Source organism: Symphalangus syndactylus, chromosome 18 (assembly GCF_028878055.3).
Source record: "Symphalangus syndactylus isolate Jambi chromosome 18, NHGRI_mSymSyn1-v2.1_pri, whole genome shotgun sequence".
NCBI lineage: Eukaryota > Metazoa > Chordata > Mammalia > Primates > Hylobatidae > Symphalangus > Symphalangus syndactylus.
The window spans coordinates 103200721-103216596 of record NC_072440.2 but is presented as its reverse complement, the minus strand read 5'-3'; the positions used below and the strand labels follow the sequence as shown (position 1 = coordinate 103216596).

The following is a 15876-nucleotide window of genomic DNA, read 5'->3' as shown; positions in this document are numbered from 1 at the left end:
GGTAGCAACTTTCTAAAATATTTTACCTTTAGTATTATCATTTCATATTTCTGTCTTTCTCTTAGTGTACTATTTTATGGTGTCTTAAACCATCACACAATTCCACGGGTATGCAGCACAAAGAATTGAGAAGTAATTCTGCTAAGAGCAGGGGGATAGTAATTGAAACTGACACCCATGTGACACTTTACAGTTTACAAAGTGCATGGGTCGCAATTCCAAAGTCTTCAGCTTTGGAGGAGACAGAGGTGAGGGACATGGAAAAGAAGGTCATTCTCTTGGAGACACAACAATGACCAGGAGAAATTCATTTGGCAGTAAAACCACACAAACCTTATTACATCACCAAGCCCTCACCGTTTCCAGCACCCAGGTGAGTGGATGGGGTAAATTCTCCACCAGTGACTGCAGAAGGAAACAAATAAAAGGAAAGGGGGCCGGGTGCAATGGCGCACACCTGTAATCCCAGCACGGTGGGGAGCCGAGGTGGGTGGATCACCTGAGGTCAGGAGTTCGAGACCAGCCTGGCCAACATGGCGAAACCCCCATCTCTACTAAAAACACAAAAATTAGCCAGGCCTGATGGTGTACGCCTGTAATCCCAGCTACTCGGGAGGCTGAGACATGAAAATCACTTGAACCCGGGAGGCAAAGGTTGCAGTGAGCCGAGATCGTGCCATTGCACTCCAGCCTGGGAAACAGAGTGAGACTCCGTCTCTAAATAAATAAATAAAGGAAAGGAGTAGGAAGAGAAGCAGCCCAACCCTATACATTTGTCTCCAGGGTCTCTACAAAGAGGCGAGCTGGGACTGAAATCTCTCCCGAGTGTGGAAGATGGACGGGAGCAGCAGCCGGACAGCATAGCTCAAGGCCGAGAGGCTCACTGGGTGACTCGGGCCGCTTTGGGGTGACTGTGGGAAGCGAAGGGAGGCTGACTCGGGGTGTGGTGGGGAATGAAGCCACCACCTTATTGCCTAGGCCTTCCCTTGATGCACTTGGAAAATAAGTTTCTCTTTCTTCACGGGGTGGGGACATTAATTAATGTTTGCAAAAGTCTTTATGATCCTTGTCAAAGGTGTTCGGCCGGCTCTAATTATCCAGGTTTCAGCTGCCACCGCTTCCATCTCAGCACAGCATCTCTGCCCTGGAAGATGTCAAACAAGATTGCTGTTGTCAGGATGTGCTTCTGGCTCGTGTGGATTTCTATCTGCATCTCCAATTACTGCCCAGATTCCAAAGCCCTGCAAGGGGATGGTATCTTGTTTGGGGAGATGAGACCTGTGCCCCGCCCAGCTCCACCCCGTGAGAAGGCAGCTGCCTGGGAGGTATAATTTGACAAGTTTCTGGAAGGACTCACACATCCAAAAGCAACTCCCCATGACTTCTCATGGGGGCTGGAAATTCCTCCACTAAAAATTCACTCCTTCACGGGTCTTCGATGCTTTTTCCAGCAGTCTGGGACACGGTGGTGGAAGGAGAACAAGCCCAGGGGCCAGGCAGCCTAGCCCTGGGTTTCCTCCTTGTGTGGGTGCTGGCTCTGCCCTCACTGGCCTGGTGACCTGGATAAACACATTCTCTTTCTCATTTTTTCCACCTAAAATGGCGACGCTAATGCCTGTTTCACGTGCTGTCGTGCAGACTAGATGAGATCGTGGATGTGAACGCCAAGTGTTGCAGAGACGTACGCGGCATTATTGTTACAGAAATGTCCCAGCTAGATCATCCCCAAGAGGGATTAATGGCCCACCAGGACAGGTGGGCACCTGGGGTGGTCAGAGGAGCCAGGGGAACCACAGCAGGGAAAAAGACTTCAGGAAAGGAAAGGAGAGAGACCCCACCGCTGGCACAGCCACAGAAGTTTTGGGGATGAGGAGGGGCTCTAGAAATTTCCCCACTTCCCCAGACAGCTGTGTGCCCTTACAGGGGAACTGAAGCTGCCCAGCCGGTTCAGGCCTGACCCCCCAGGTTCCTGCTGCCCCAGGTGTGTGAGAGGAGAGTGATGGCAGACGGACACCCACCTGGTGAAAGAGCCAGTCAGAAAAATAACCAAGCCTGCCTGGGTGCATGCAGACACATCCCCAGGTAATTTAGACAAAAAGGCCCCGTGTTGGCACGAGTAGCCCGTCGACGTCAGACCAGAGTAATTGCTTTCTTTGTCAGAATTTCCTGCATAATTTCCTCTCCTTTGTTTAGCCGAGAGAACCTGGCCTTGCATCTGGGAGCCTGCTTGCCAAACGTGATTGGGTCCTTAGAGATGAAAGACACAGAGTGAGCTATTTTCCATAAACACACTGGCACATGGGTTAATTACTGCAAGGAGAAAACCAGCCCCCACGTTTCACGTGGGAGGTGCGTGATGCTGTGGGGGGAGCAATGGGTGGAGGGAGGACACCCTTCAGGATCACAGTAGCTACTTCTCACCAGGACACTGCTGCCATCCAGCCTTTGTTCTGGGCATTTTGCATTAAAAATCTCATTTAATCTTCACAACAGGCCTGTGAGGCAGAATCCAGGAATGGAAAGAACTCGGGTTTAGAAGCCAAACATTGCTGGATTTACTTCTGTCCTCAGCCACTACTGAGTGAACGGGGCAAGCTACTTGCTTACTGGGGCTTCAGTTTTCCCGTCTGTTAAATGGAAATAATACCGGCTTCAGTGTTGTGAGAATTCACTACAGTAATGACTGTGAAACAGCTGAAACCCTGCAGGCAGGTGGTAAATGAGAGCTCTCATGTTGCCCTTTATGGATAAGGTTGCAAGAAGTTTAGGATGGTTGGCCAATGCCACGTTGCTGGTCAGCAGCAGAGTTAGGTCTGTCTTCCTGCCAAGGGCAAGCATTTTGCTCAGAGGCCACCAAACCCATACCGTTGGTGGCCAACATGGCAGCGGCTGGATCGGAGTCTCCCCCCAGTACTTTGTAAGCCCACTGAGGGTAAGACCATGCATCAGATCTCTTGGCATCCTTGGTATCCTTGGCAGGCCTCTTGGTATCCTTGGCATCCTCTCTCACAGTGCCGTGAATGTTCCTTAAATGGATGAAAGCATTCAGGAGCGCCTAGAATAGATTGAGCAGATAACCGCATAACAGGTGTCCACTGTGTGCATGATAACTTCAGCCTCTTCTGCATTGTTGGGACACAAGCCCCCTTCGCTTTGCATGGAAAATAGTCTAGGCACCCCCTGGCTGACTTGCCAGGATGCCCGTCCTCAGGACAGGAAGAAGGATGGGCCCAAGGAGGAGAATTGTGTCAGAGGTCAAGAAATGAACTCCAGCAGAAGTAGCACAAACGGGGAACCCATAAGGAAGCTTGTGATGAACAAACATAGGGCAGATGAAATGGAATATTGGATATGGAAATACACCTTGAAAATGCACAGGCCTGTGGCAAGGGAAGGGATCACTGCTTAGATCAATAGCAGGGCCCTGGACCATGGCTAGGGGGATGCTTGTTAGTGCCTCCCTGGGCTGCAGGGAGCCACAGGAAACAGGCCAGGGCAGGAGACTGGCTAGTGACTCACACGGCGGAACACAGGTTTAGAGGAGCAAAATCTGAATGGCCCCTCTCCTTCTCCCCACCTGTTTTCTGTCACGTGCTCTGGACCTGAGCCCACAGTGGGGTGGCTCCCTCGGCCTCCAGTGGAAGGCAGAGGCGCTTGACAAAAAGCCTCCAGTTAACCGGGGCAAGCAGCAGGGTGGGGCTCAGGCCTTCTGGCCAAGTCCTTGTCTCCCTCGAGCCTCCAGCGTTCTCCTGAGAGACAAAGCCCTCGCCAGGCAGGCTTTAATAAGCAGTAATGCCCCACACCCCTGCCCAAGTCCCCGGACCCCACACTGGCAGGCTACTGCAGCCCCTGTCTTGCCTGGCACGTGGCACATGGGGTGTCTTGGCATGTGGGGTGGTGCCGTATGCCTGTAGTCACAGACTGGAACTCACGGCAAGAGCTTCCAACGTGCGAGAGCTGAGGCTAGAGTTCCTTGCTGCCCGTGAAGATGGTGCTGTGACCAGAGCAGGCCTCATAATGAGCCTGTGATTTCATCCCCTCCAGACAGAAGGCGAAGTCTGTGCCTTCTGGGCAAAACATCAGCTGACCCGTGACACGGCTCAGACCCCAGAGGCCTGGCTCCCCGCCTGCTGGGAGTCATTCCTCCAGACAGCTTCGGCTGTGAGGCCTTCAGAGAGTGGCTAATTAGGGTCTCACCTGGCCAGCTCCAATCTGCAACCACAAGCTCGCGGCCCAACTGCTTCTCCCCAGTGCCTCTGGGGCTCCGCTGCCTCCCTCACAGATGGCGGGTGACTTCCTTGATCTGTATAAACAAGAATTCTGCCTTATTCAAACAGCAATGATAGGTCGGAGGATCTACTATGTACAACACACTGTGCTTGCATCCAATGGTAGAGTTAGAAAAAAATGTGATGTCCCGTGATGTTAAGAAGAACCCCATGGGGAGGTGGCAGAAAACATCCAACAGAGAGTGGCAACAGGTGTGCTGGGGTGCTCCGGCTCCAGCGTCTCGCAATGCTATCGCGTGCACACCCCCCTTATAAAAATACCAAATGCATGGAGAGCTCGAGGGCTTCTTGGGCAAGGTCATTCATGAACTGGGCCTTGCAGCACAGATGTGCCGGGAGTGGAAGAGGACACAGTTAGATGCCACTTTATCCCCACTATAGTGGCACAAATGGAGAAGGCTGACGATGCCGCGTGCTGGGGAAGAGGTGGGTGTGTAGGTTGTCTACCTGTCGGCCGTGGGAGTGTAAATGAGTCACCCACTCAGGAAAACAGCTGAACACCCCCTAGGGGGACATTCCTGTACACCACGACCCAGCAATTCCACTCGTAGGTATACACTTCAGAAAACTCTTACACAAAAATATTCACAGCAGGACTGTTCAAATGCCCACCAACAGAAGAATGGATAAACAGGTGTGTTTACACCATGGAGTATCAGACAACATCCAAAGAGAGGAATCACGGTCACCCTGCAATACGGACAATGCTTATCAACTTACTACTAAGGGAGAAAAGTAACTCACAAAAGAGTACAAACAGCATGACACCCTCTCAAAGAAGGCAAAGAGATGTCAAATATAACATACACATTTTAGGACTCCAAGGAGTAGGTAAGATGAGAGGACAGGAAAGGAAAATAGACCAGGAGCTGTGGCTCATGCCTGGAATCCCAGCATTTAGGGAGGCCGAGGCAGGCAGATCACTTGAGCCCAGGAGTTCAAGACCACCCTGGACAATATAGTGAAACCTCGTCTCTACAAAAAATGCAAAAATTAGCCAGGTGTGATGGCATCTGCCTGAAGTCCCAGCTACTTAGGAGGCTGAAGCGAGAGGATTGCTTGAGCCTGGAAGGTCGAGGCTGCAGTGAGCTGTGATCGTGCCACTGCACTCCAGCCTGGGTAATAGAGAAAGATCCTGCCTAAAAAAAAAAAAAAAAAAAAAAACAAACAAACAAAAAAACACAGAAAAGAGGCACACAGGATTCGGGGTGACAGCTATCTTGGGATAGCTCCCTGCAGCCCAGGGAAGCACTAGGGAGGGAATGGGATGGGGTGGGCCACACAGCTGGTGTCAGCTCTTGCTAAGTAAGGCCCAGCTTTCAGGCTGAGTGGTGGTTTCACAGGTGACTATTCTGTTACTTTAAAATGTACTAACACAGCTAGGGAGGTAGGACTATGCCTGTAATAGCAAAAGTAATAAAATGCATCATAACCCCAGGATTATAATTTCACCAGTTTTGTATCTGCCATCTGTTAGGCTTTTTCCAGTGGGAGAGCATTCCTTGAAGGGGAAGGGCATGAGCAAAGGGAATGAGTCTGGTACAGGGGACAAGAGGGGAGCCGGACTCCTGGTACAGAGGGTGACCTGAGGGGGACCTGCATGCGAGGGGGCCCTATGCTTTCTAGTGGCTCTGGTCAGCAGGTCAGGTGTGGGTGCTTGGAACCTGTCGAGCGCCGAGGGCCCAGCCCTGCGGTCTCGTGACCTTGCCCCTGCCCTCCTGGAGCAGAGTGCTCTGTGGCTCCATCCCCTGCAGAGAGCATAGGCTGGGTGAGAGTTGGGGCTCCAGGGTTGGGACTGCGGGTGGCACTGTCAGACAGGGTGGAACGCAGGGGACTTGCCTTCCCTTTCAGTAATTTACCCACCCATAAGTGGGTACCTCTAATTCAGGTACCTCTGAATTGAGATACCTTTCACTAGAACAACTTAAACATTCCAGAACCAGGACAGATCCTATGAGGCCTGAGATTCTACTAGGTTCTAGAATGTCTGCCTGATAGTGAAGAAGGTGGAGGCTTGGATTCACAATCACCAGGTAGTGTTCTGTCCACCCCCCTCCCGACCCCCATCTCCAGGTATCTGCCCTGATGGCCCCCAGGGCCCCCTCTGTGCCTGCAGAGATGGTGGCCTGCTCTCCAGGTCAGGCCGGGTTCCCGGGAGCCGAGGTCTGGCTGTTATTCCATGAGTGCCCAGCCCCAGAGCTGCCACCTCAGGCCTCTGGAAGTTCTGCAGCCTGAGCTGCCGTCCTCAGACCACTCTGCCTCTGAGTGTGAAAGAGGCTCAGGGCCTTTCCACGCCTCCCAGAGCCGGGGAGCAGCAGGGAGCCAAGAGCAGCCTGTGGCTCCACTGCGGCACAGGACAGCCTCTTTACGCTGAGAGCGGGCCTGAGAGATCACAAATCTTTTTTCTTTGCCCAGAATTTTTAAATTTAACCCTGACTTAAAAGGGTGTTCAGGGAGCATCATGCTAGAGATCCCAAATATGATGAAAGAATCCCACAACAGAGGTGAACAGAGGCCTGTTCCCAGGTTCATCCCGGGAAGGTAGCAAGACAGCGCCCCCTTTGCCCAGCTCAGTGAAGGGCCGGGGCAGCTGGTGTGGCCTGTGCACAGGGTGAGGCAGCAAGGGTGGGAGCTTCCAGAACTCCAGGGAAGGCAGCGGAAGAGGGAAACGTTCACAGAGCACCAAGAGGGGAGCAAGGGAGCTCAACTCTACTGCCAGAACCTGCAGTCAGGGGCCAGGAGGCCACAGCTGAGGCCTGCAGGGGTAGAGAATGTCTCAGCACACCATGGGCCCCCTGCCAGTGCACACTCATCCCCCTCTCCCTAAACACACCCCCCACCCCGGGGTGCCTGGCCCTCAGCAAGTTTTCTGGGACTCAGCCATAACCGTGGGAAAGGAGGCTAGAGGCATCCACAGGGAGGTCCAGGAAGAAGGCCTGACTCATTTGAGGTCAACCTCCTGCCACCTAATGGAATGGGGACCAAAGTAGGCATTTAGACCAGTTCAGTAAGAAAAATGAAGGAGAGCTGGCCGGGCACGGTGGCTCACACCTGTAACCCCAGCACTTTGGGAGGCCAAGGCGGGTGGATCATCTGAGGTCAGGAATTTAAGACCAACAGGGTGAAACCCATCTCTACTAAAATTAGCCAGGTGTGATGGCACGCACCTGTAATCCCAGCTACTCGGGAGGCTGAGGCAGGAGAATTGCTTGAACCCTGGAGGCAGAGGTTGCAGTGAGCCACTGCACTTCAGCCTGGGCAACAGAGTAAGACTCTGCCTCAAAATAATATAATAATTTAAAAATAAAAAAAAGTGAAGGAAGGCAGCACGATGGCACAGTGCGTGGGCTCTGGGGCTGGCCAGCCTGAGTTTGTACCATGGCTCCTCCACCTAGGAGCTGGTGGCTTTGGGCAAGCTTCTGAATCTCCCTGTGCCATTTTCTCATCCACAAAATGGTATACTACTAGCACCAGCCTGTATAGCTTCAGTGGGTATTATGCAAAATATTGAGAATAAGTCCTGGCAGAAGAGTAGGTACTGCACTTTTATCTGTGTGATTGTTATTCCTTGCTCTTAAGAGTTTGAGGACAGAGGTTTGCACCATCCACGCTACCATCTCCCTTCTCTGCCTCTCTACCCATCACGCAGCTGTGAGGACTGCGGCCCGGGGAGGTGAGTGGCAGTGCCCACGCCACTGCCTGGTCTTTTTCTCGGCTCAGCTTCTCCCACTCATGCCTGGAGCCATCTCACCCTCCACACACTCACCCTCATCTCTGCCGCTCTCACTCCGGATCAGCTGAGAACACTGAGTCATCAAGCACCCCCCACCCCTCCAAGCCTGCAATGTGTAAACAGCCAGCCCACCCAGCCTCCATCACTTTCACCTGGGCTCAGCTCCCAGCCACCTGCGTCAGCCCTGACTGAGCCTCTCCCAGGATCCTGTCTCACCGGCCTTCCGCTCCAGCTCCAGGCCCTGCTCTTCAGGCGGCTCAGCTCTTGACCAACCTTAACCCTCCAGAGTCATCACCCCGTCATTCATCCTTCCTCTGCTTTTTGTTCAAACCTCTTGAAAGTCTACGCTCCTGGTCTCCACCTCCAGCGTCTCTTACTTGTGACTCAATTGCCTGCAATCTGACTGTGCTCCACCCTGCCACGCCCCACTCCCTGAAACAGTCCTGCTTGCAGTCCTCTTTCCTGTCACTGCTGCGTGCAGCTCTCTGGGTAACGGGCGATTGCACGAGCTTCCATGGTCTCTCTTGCTTTCCTCCCACGTCTTAGACGGTCTTCTAGGTCTCCCACTTCTTTCATTTGCCCCCTCCTTAGGGAAGGGTCTGTCTTTGGCCCTGTCTCCTTCCCATCCTCACTCTCCTGGGATAATTCAAACGTCAACTGACTGAACCTCCACACATTTGCTGATGGCTCCCAGGTTGCATCTCGGGATGAGACGTCCCCTCTAAGATCCAGCTCCCTTTTAGAGGTCACCACCTCGTGGCCTGCAGTCACCCTGAAACTTGAATGTCAAAAATAGAAATAATCATCTTTCCCCCAAACTTGCAAGTTTCTATTTCCTTACTCAGAAGGCCCCCCCAAGCATCCTATCCAGTGTGGGATTCACTCTTGCTTTCTACCCCCTTCCACATTGCTGAATCTATCCCCAAGTCCTGCTGATTTTACTTCCTAAACAATTATTCTCTTCATTCCTACCGTTACCCTAATTTGGGCCTTAACATCTGTAGCTATCATGGTTCAAATCATGTCCATTTCTCAGTATTTTCCTCAAACTCACCCTCCCCTCTAGCCAGAATGTTCTTCCTACAGCCCAGGCCTAAGCCATGCCACTCCCCTCCCTACCCAGGAGAACCGTGAGCTTCTGCGCAAGATGAGAGGCCCATATGGCCTTCCCATCCTCCCTGCATCCTTCCCATCCTCCCTGCATCTTCTTCCCATCCTCCCTGCATCCTTCCCATCCTAAGAGTTTGAGGACAGAGGTTTGCACCAACCACACTACCATCTCCCTTCTCTGCCTCTCTACCCATCACGCAGCTGTGAGGACTGCGGCCCGGGGAGGTGAGTGGCAGTGCCCACGCCACTGCCTGGTCTTTTTCTCGGCTCAGCTTCTCCCACTCATGCCTGGAGCCATCTCACCCTCCACACACTCACCCTCATCTCTGCCGCTCTCACTCCGGATCAGCTGAGAACACTGAGTCATCAAGCACCCCCCACCCCTCCAAGCCTGCAATGTGTAAACAGCCAGCCCACCCAGCCTCCATCACTTTCACCTGGGCTCAGCTCCCAGCCACCTGCGTCAGCCCTGACTGAGCCTCTCCCAGGATCCTGTCTCACCGGCCTTCCGCTCCAGCTCCACGCCCTGCTCTTCAGGCGGCTCAGCTCTTGACCAACCTTAACCCTCCAGAGTCATCACCCCGTCATTCTTCCTCCGCTTTTTGTTCAAACCTCTTGAAAGTCTACGCTCCTGGTCTCCACCTCCACTTGTGTCCTTCCCATCCTCCCTACATCCTTCCCATCCTCCCTGCATCCTTTCCATCCTCCTTGCATCCTTCCCATCCTCCTTGCATCCTTCCCATCCTCCCTGCATCTTCTTCCCATCCTCCCTGCATCTTCTTCCCATCCTCCCTGCATCCTTCCCATCCTCCCTGCATCATCTTCCCGCCCCGCCTCCCCAGAGGGAACAGCTCCAGTGACTGCTCCTAAGCTCACCTGCCCCACTGGCCCTTTCTCATCTCCCTGCCTGGCCTGGGGCTGTGTCCCTGGGGGATGGAGGAGTTTCCCTGTGCTAGCTCACTCCACCCAACACCCAGACCCCGAGGCTCAGCCTCCAGCCTGGCCCAGGCCCCACCTCCTCAGGGCACACTTCTTGGCCCCCCTGGTTTGTTGGGGTGAGTGAAGCCCCCGGGCCCCAGTCCTAATCCCTGGAGGAATCTCTATCCCATTACTCTCTCCTGTCTCCATGTCCATTTCCCTCAATAGACTCGGTCTGGACCTAGTCTTTCTAGACTGGGGCCCCATGAGACCTAGCTCAGCCAGTGTTTGCCAGATAAAAGGATGAATGACTATGAGGTTCCTTCCAGCTCTGAGCGTGTTTGTCGTTTGTTGACTTTAGAAATTGTTAAACTTTAAACTTGAAAGAAAGTAGGAGAGAAGTAAAGAAGGAGGTAGAATGAAGCCTGCACCGGAACCCACGCTCTGTAATTCTCAGCACTTCTCTCAGAGAGCTCCATTCTAAGTGGAGTGTGGTGAACACAGCTCCTCCTCTGGGGGTGGTCAGGGGCCAAGGTAGACCCTGCTCAGGGCTAAAAACAGTAAACTAAGAATCAAGTTCCCCTACTGGCCTTCCCATACAGCTTCAGGAAACAGGCTCGATTATCTTGGCATCTATTTCCCAGGTATAAAACAGAAGTCACATTTCCGTTTTGCAATTTATTGAGCAGATACTTCCCATAGGTATGTGGCTGCATATCCAATACGTCAGAAAGCAAAACACAAAAACCATTAAAAATAAGAAAGCAGAACTGCAGATTTATTCTAGCAGTGGAGCAAAGATAGATTTCCGGCTCTTGAAAAATTGAGCTTATCATCAGACAAAATAGTTGGGTCTGAATAAATAAATCTTTTTGCAACAAAATATAGCAAAAGATATATTAAAGGAAAACAACAGAATGAGAAAAACATATCACCAATCTAACTGCAAATGATTAAAATTGGTAGAAATGTATAATGTGCAGGCCTAGATGCCCTTCCAGGAAGTGAGCAAAGGATGAGTTCAACTGGTTTGCTCAGGCGCCATTGTCACAGCCCAAGGGAGCCACAGTGTGGCCTAGAGTGAGCCCAGCTTCGGTAATGATTCAGAGTCCACACACCCAACTTGCTTGATGAGCCTGTGCCTCTCCCTTCTTATGGAAAATGGATACTTATATGGTTTGGCTGTGTCCCCACCCAAATCTCATCTTGAATTTCCATGTGTTGTGGGAGGGACCCAGCGGTAATTGAATCATGGAGGCAGGTCTTTCTCTTGCTGTTCTAGTGATAGTGAGTAAGTCTCACGAGATCTGATGGCTTTAAAAAGAGCAGTTCCCCTGCACAAGCTCTCTCTCTTTGCCTGCTGCCATCCATGTTAAGATGTGACTTGCTCCTCCTTGCCTTCTGCCATGATTGTGAGGCTTCCCCAGCCATGTCGAACTGTAAGTCCAATTAAGCCTCTTTCCTTTGTAAATTGCCCAGTCTCAGGCATGTCTTTATCAGCAGTGTGAAAACAGACTAATGCAGATATGATTACACCCACTTTGCAGGATTCTTATGAAGACAAATTAGAGCACCTGTCACTATAGCCAGCACTCAAGAAATGGGATTATTATCAGAGGGAAAAATGCACAGCCTCACCAGCTATTAAACATATGGAAATGATGACAATTTAAAGGTAACATGACTTATCTATTAAAGTAAAAAAAAGTTCTGGTTCACAAAAAGACTTGAACAAAAATATTAGTAGCAGTTTTATCTGTTTATCTATAATTTCCAAATACTGGAAAGAGCCCAGATGTCCATTAGGGGATAAACAAATTGTGGTATATCCATGCAATGAAATACTTCTCAGCAATAGAAAGAGCCACCCACTGGTACATGCAATAACATGGATGAATTGCAAAATCACCATGCTGGTAAAAGAGGCCTTATGCAAACGATTTCACACTTTATGCTTTATGATTTCTCTCTCTCTCGCTCTCTCTTTTTTTTTTATACAGGGTCTTGCCTTGTCGCCCAGGCTGGAGTGCAGTGGTGCAATCACAGCTCACTGCAGCCTCAACCTCTCAGGCTCAAGTGATCCTCTCGCTTCAGCTTCCCAAGTAGCTGGGAGTACAAATGCATGCCACCATGCCCAGCTAATGTTTTTGTAGAGACAGGGTCTCATTATGTTGCCTAGGCTGGTCTCAAACTCCTAGGCTCAAGCAATCCCTCCTGTCAAAGTGCCAGAATTTTAGGTGTGAGCTACCATGCCTGGTCATATGATTGGATTTATATGAAATTCTGTAGTAGAAGAAACTAAACTTTGGTAGATAAAATAAAAATAGTAATTCCTGGAGCCCAGAAATTCTGATTCCAAATTCTGACTGTATCTATTGCAGAAGCATATCATACACAAATATATCTACATAATACTTTCCGATCATCCCTCTTAAACATTTTCTGTAAAACACACCTAAATCCCTTTTGTTTATATTACTTTGGGATTCTGTTTTGTGTGACTGCTTCAAGATCTTAATTTCTTCTTCCCACTTTTCATTCTCCTTTCTGTACTGTTCAGTAGTGCCTTGTCCCAAGGAAGGAGGAAATATTTGCTGGGGACTTACATGTCCTGGGCCCTGCATCAGGCCTCTGCCATGTGTTCTCCCATTTTATCTTCACAATGGCCCCGTGGGGGAAGTAGTATTTTCCTCATTTTATAAACATAGAAACTGAGACTCAGCTTACTGGCATAGCTTGACCATTGTGATATAGGTAATAAGAGGTGGTTTTTCTTAGAGAATAAAGCATTCTTTTAGGCTTTATCTCTTAGACTAAGACCATTTTGAGTCGATCTTATTTCTGAGTGAAAACCTTTTATTACAGTAAAAATGGCAAACTCTTTCATTCTCATAGAGAAGAATTGGTCACTTATTTGGTCTCGGTTCTGAGAAAGTAAGATGCTTACAGTCTCGATAAAGGGCTAATTTTAATAATTGATTTTTTTCTGTTTTAATCCCACAGCTTATAAATAACATTAGTGGTGGCCTGGATTTATTGTTGTGGCCTCTGGAAGAACTTGGGGGTCCGAAGTTGTTAATCGGTGAATTGTTCATGAAGGACAGTGCTCACTGTGAAGGTGTGTGTCCTGGGATGCTCTGCCTGGCCCACGGCAGACAAGGCTGTGGCCTGACATCCCTCAGCCTGTCCTCATTTTCCTGGCTCTGAGAAGAAGCTACAAAACACAGTAGAAGAAAAAGAAAAGAGTCTTTTAAAGACTTGTAATGAGTTGTTAATGATAAAAGTAACACATGCCAACTGGAAAAATGTGAATTTTTTATCTCAGCCAAAAGTATAAAGATACTTCAATTTCTTTAAAAAGTTATGGAAATCTGTTGTTGTATGCCTAGATTGTTGAATACAATAAGTGACCAATCCTTCTCCATGAGAATGAAAGAGTTTGCCATTTTTACTGTAATAAAAGGTTTTCACTCAGAAATAAGATCGACTCAAAATGGTCTTAGTCTAAGAGATAAAGCCTAAAAGAATGCTTTATTCTCTAAGAAAAACCACCTCTTATTACCTACATCACAATGGTCAAGCTATGCCAGTAAGCTGAGTCTCAGTTTCTATGTTTATAAAATGAGGAAAATACTACTTCCCCCACGGGGCCATTGTGAAGATAAAATGGGAGAACACATGGCAGAGGCCTGATTATTTAAATTCCTGAAAGTCTTATCAATGAGGTCAAAAGGCAGGAACAGGTTGTTTGTTGCTGTTGGTTGTTTGTCTTTTTGAGACAGGGTTTTGCTCTATCATCAAGGCTGGAGTGCAGTGGTGCGGTCACAGCTCATTGCAGCCTCCATCTCCTGGGCTCAAGCAATCCTCCCACCTCAGCCTCTAGAGTAGCTAGGATTATAGGTGCACACCACCATGCCTGGCTAATTTTGTTTTTGGTAGAGATAGTGTCTTGCTATGTTGCCCAGGCTGGTCTTGAACTCCTGGCCTCAAGCGATCCTTCCAACTTGGCCTCCCAAAGCGCAAGAATTACAGGCATGAGCCATTGCACCCAGCAGAAACCTGTTTAAGGCTCTTAAAAAATATTAGAAAATATTGCTAACTTTTCTTCCAGAAAGGTTTTACCAATGCATGCTTTCATCAGCAATGTGTAGGAAGTATTTCATTGCAGCCTCAGCAATATTGCATATATTCATTTCAAAAACATAGCCAGCTTGCAAAAAAATGTATTTGGTGGTAGCATTTCATTAATAATGAAGTCACAGTTTTTCTATATACTGATTTCTGGATTCTATGATTCTATTTACTTGAAACTATAGAACATATATAGAGTTTTTTGGATATTTCTATTATGTCTATATATTGCTTTACTTTGTAAGTTCTTTTTTTTTTTTTTTTTTTTTTTTTGAGACAGACTCTCACTCTATTGCCCAGGCTGCAGTGCAGTGGTGGGATCTCGGCTCACTGCAACCTCTGCCTCTTGGGTTCAAGAGATTCTCCTGTCTCAGCCTCCTGAGTAGCTGGGACTACAGGCGCCCACCACCACACCCAGCTAATCTTTTTTGTATTTTTAGTAGAGACGGGGTTTTACCATGTTAGCCAGGATGGTCTTGATCTCCTGACCTCATGATCTGCCCGCCTGAGCCTCCCAAAGTGCTGGGATTACAGGAGTGAGCCACTGCACCTGGCCAACTTTGTAAGTTCTTTACTCATTTATCTTACAGAAGGTTAATATTTTTCTTGTTGATTTTTATGAACTCTTTATATATTGAAGGTGTTAACTCCTTAAACACACACACACACACAGAAGAAAAGATAGAAAGAGGGTCATAGAGTGGGCAGATATTGGTAGGAGGGTAGACAGCAACTTTGATGTGTATGTTAGCTTCACACTCAGGGTTTGTAATGCAGTTCTCTTTTTTTTTTTTGAGAGTGAGTCTCACTCTGTGTCTCCTGGCTGGAGTGCTGTGGCACAATCTCAGCTCACTGCAACCTCCGCCTCCCAGCTTCCAGCGATTCTCCTGCCTCGGCCTCCTGAGTAGCTGGGATTACAGGTGTGTGCCACCATGCCCAGCTAATTTTTGCATTTTTAGTAGAGACGGGGTTTCACCACGTTGGTCAGGCTGGTCTCAAACTCCTGATCTCAGGTGATCCACCTGCCTTGGCCTCTCAAAGTGCTGGGATTACAGGCATTAGCCACCGCACCCGGCCCGTCATGCAGTTCTTAACTGGTGACTCTGGGGGCTGGGCTGTGTTATCTCATCTCCAGTATGTGACAGCCAAGGTCATGGTGGAGGGAGGAGAAAGAACATGGTGGAGGGAGGAGAAAGAACACTCAGGGCATGACGCCCAGGCCTGGACGTGGCATGCATTACTTCCATCTAGATTCTATTCACCAGACCCCAGGCCGATTGTCCCAATCTAATGGTGCAGAAGGCTGAGAAACATGATCTTGTGTGCAAAGGAAGGAAAAAGGGAACTGTGAGCCCCTGTTCATTTTCTGCCACCCTACCCTAACCATCCTGTGTTAAATTGTGAAACACTCCAGCCCTCTTAACCCCCTGTCCCTTGTTTTTCTGTGTTTTTCTTTTCCATGGCCCTTATTTTTGACATGCTGTATATATGCATTTATTATGTTATTGTCAGTCCTCCCCCACAAGAATATAAGCTCCACCAGGTTAGAGATTTCTGTCGATTTTGTTCACTGACTCAGAAAAGCACCTGGCATTGTGTTAGTTAAGGAGACATTGCCTGGTGCTATTTCACGGTGCTAAGAGCCCGCACATTTCCCACACTTTCTCTAGTGCATTCTTCTTCCATCGCCCGCTC

General features: G+C 49.3%; 2 long non-coding RNA genes across 3 annotated transcripts; one reads left to right on the top strand and one right to left on the bottom strand.

Annotated features, from left to right (window-relative positions):
• Positions 1–582: 582 nt before the first annotated feature.
• On the bottom strand, positions 583–9720 carry LOC134733612 (uncharacterized). 2 transcript variants are annotated; one of them, XR_010117266.1, is made up of 3 exons: positions 9634–9720; positions 4198–4303; positions 583–1144 (listed from the first exon to the last, which is right to left on the bottom strand). It is a non-coding gene; the product is annotated as an uncharacterized lncRNA (long non-coding RNA). The 2 variants fall into 2 exon arrangements; XR_010117267.1 differs by lacking the exon at positions 9634–9720 and adding an exon at positions 8056–8111.
• Positions 9721–11257: 1537 nt separating this feature from the next.
• On the top strand, positions 11258–13270 carry LOC129468221 (uncharacterized). Its single transcript, XR_008652571.2, has 3 exons — positions 11258–11489; positions 11598–11725; positions 13054–13270. It is a non-coding gene; the product is annotated as an uncharacterized lncRNA (long non-coding RNA).
• Positions 13271–15876: the final 2606 nt, after the last annotated feature.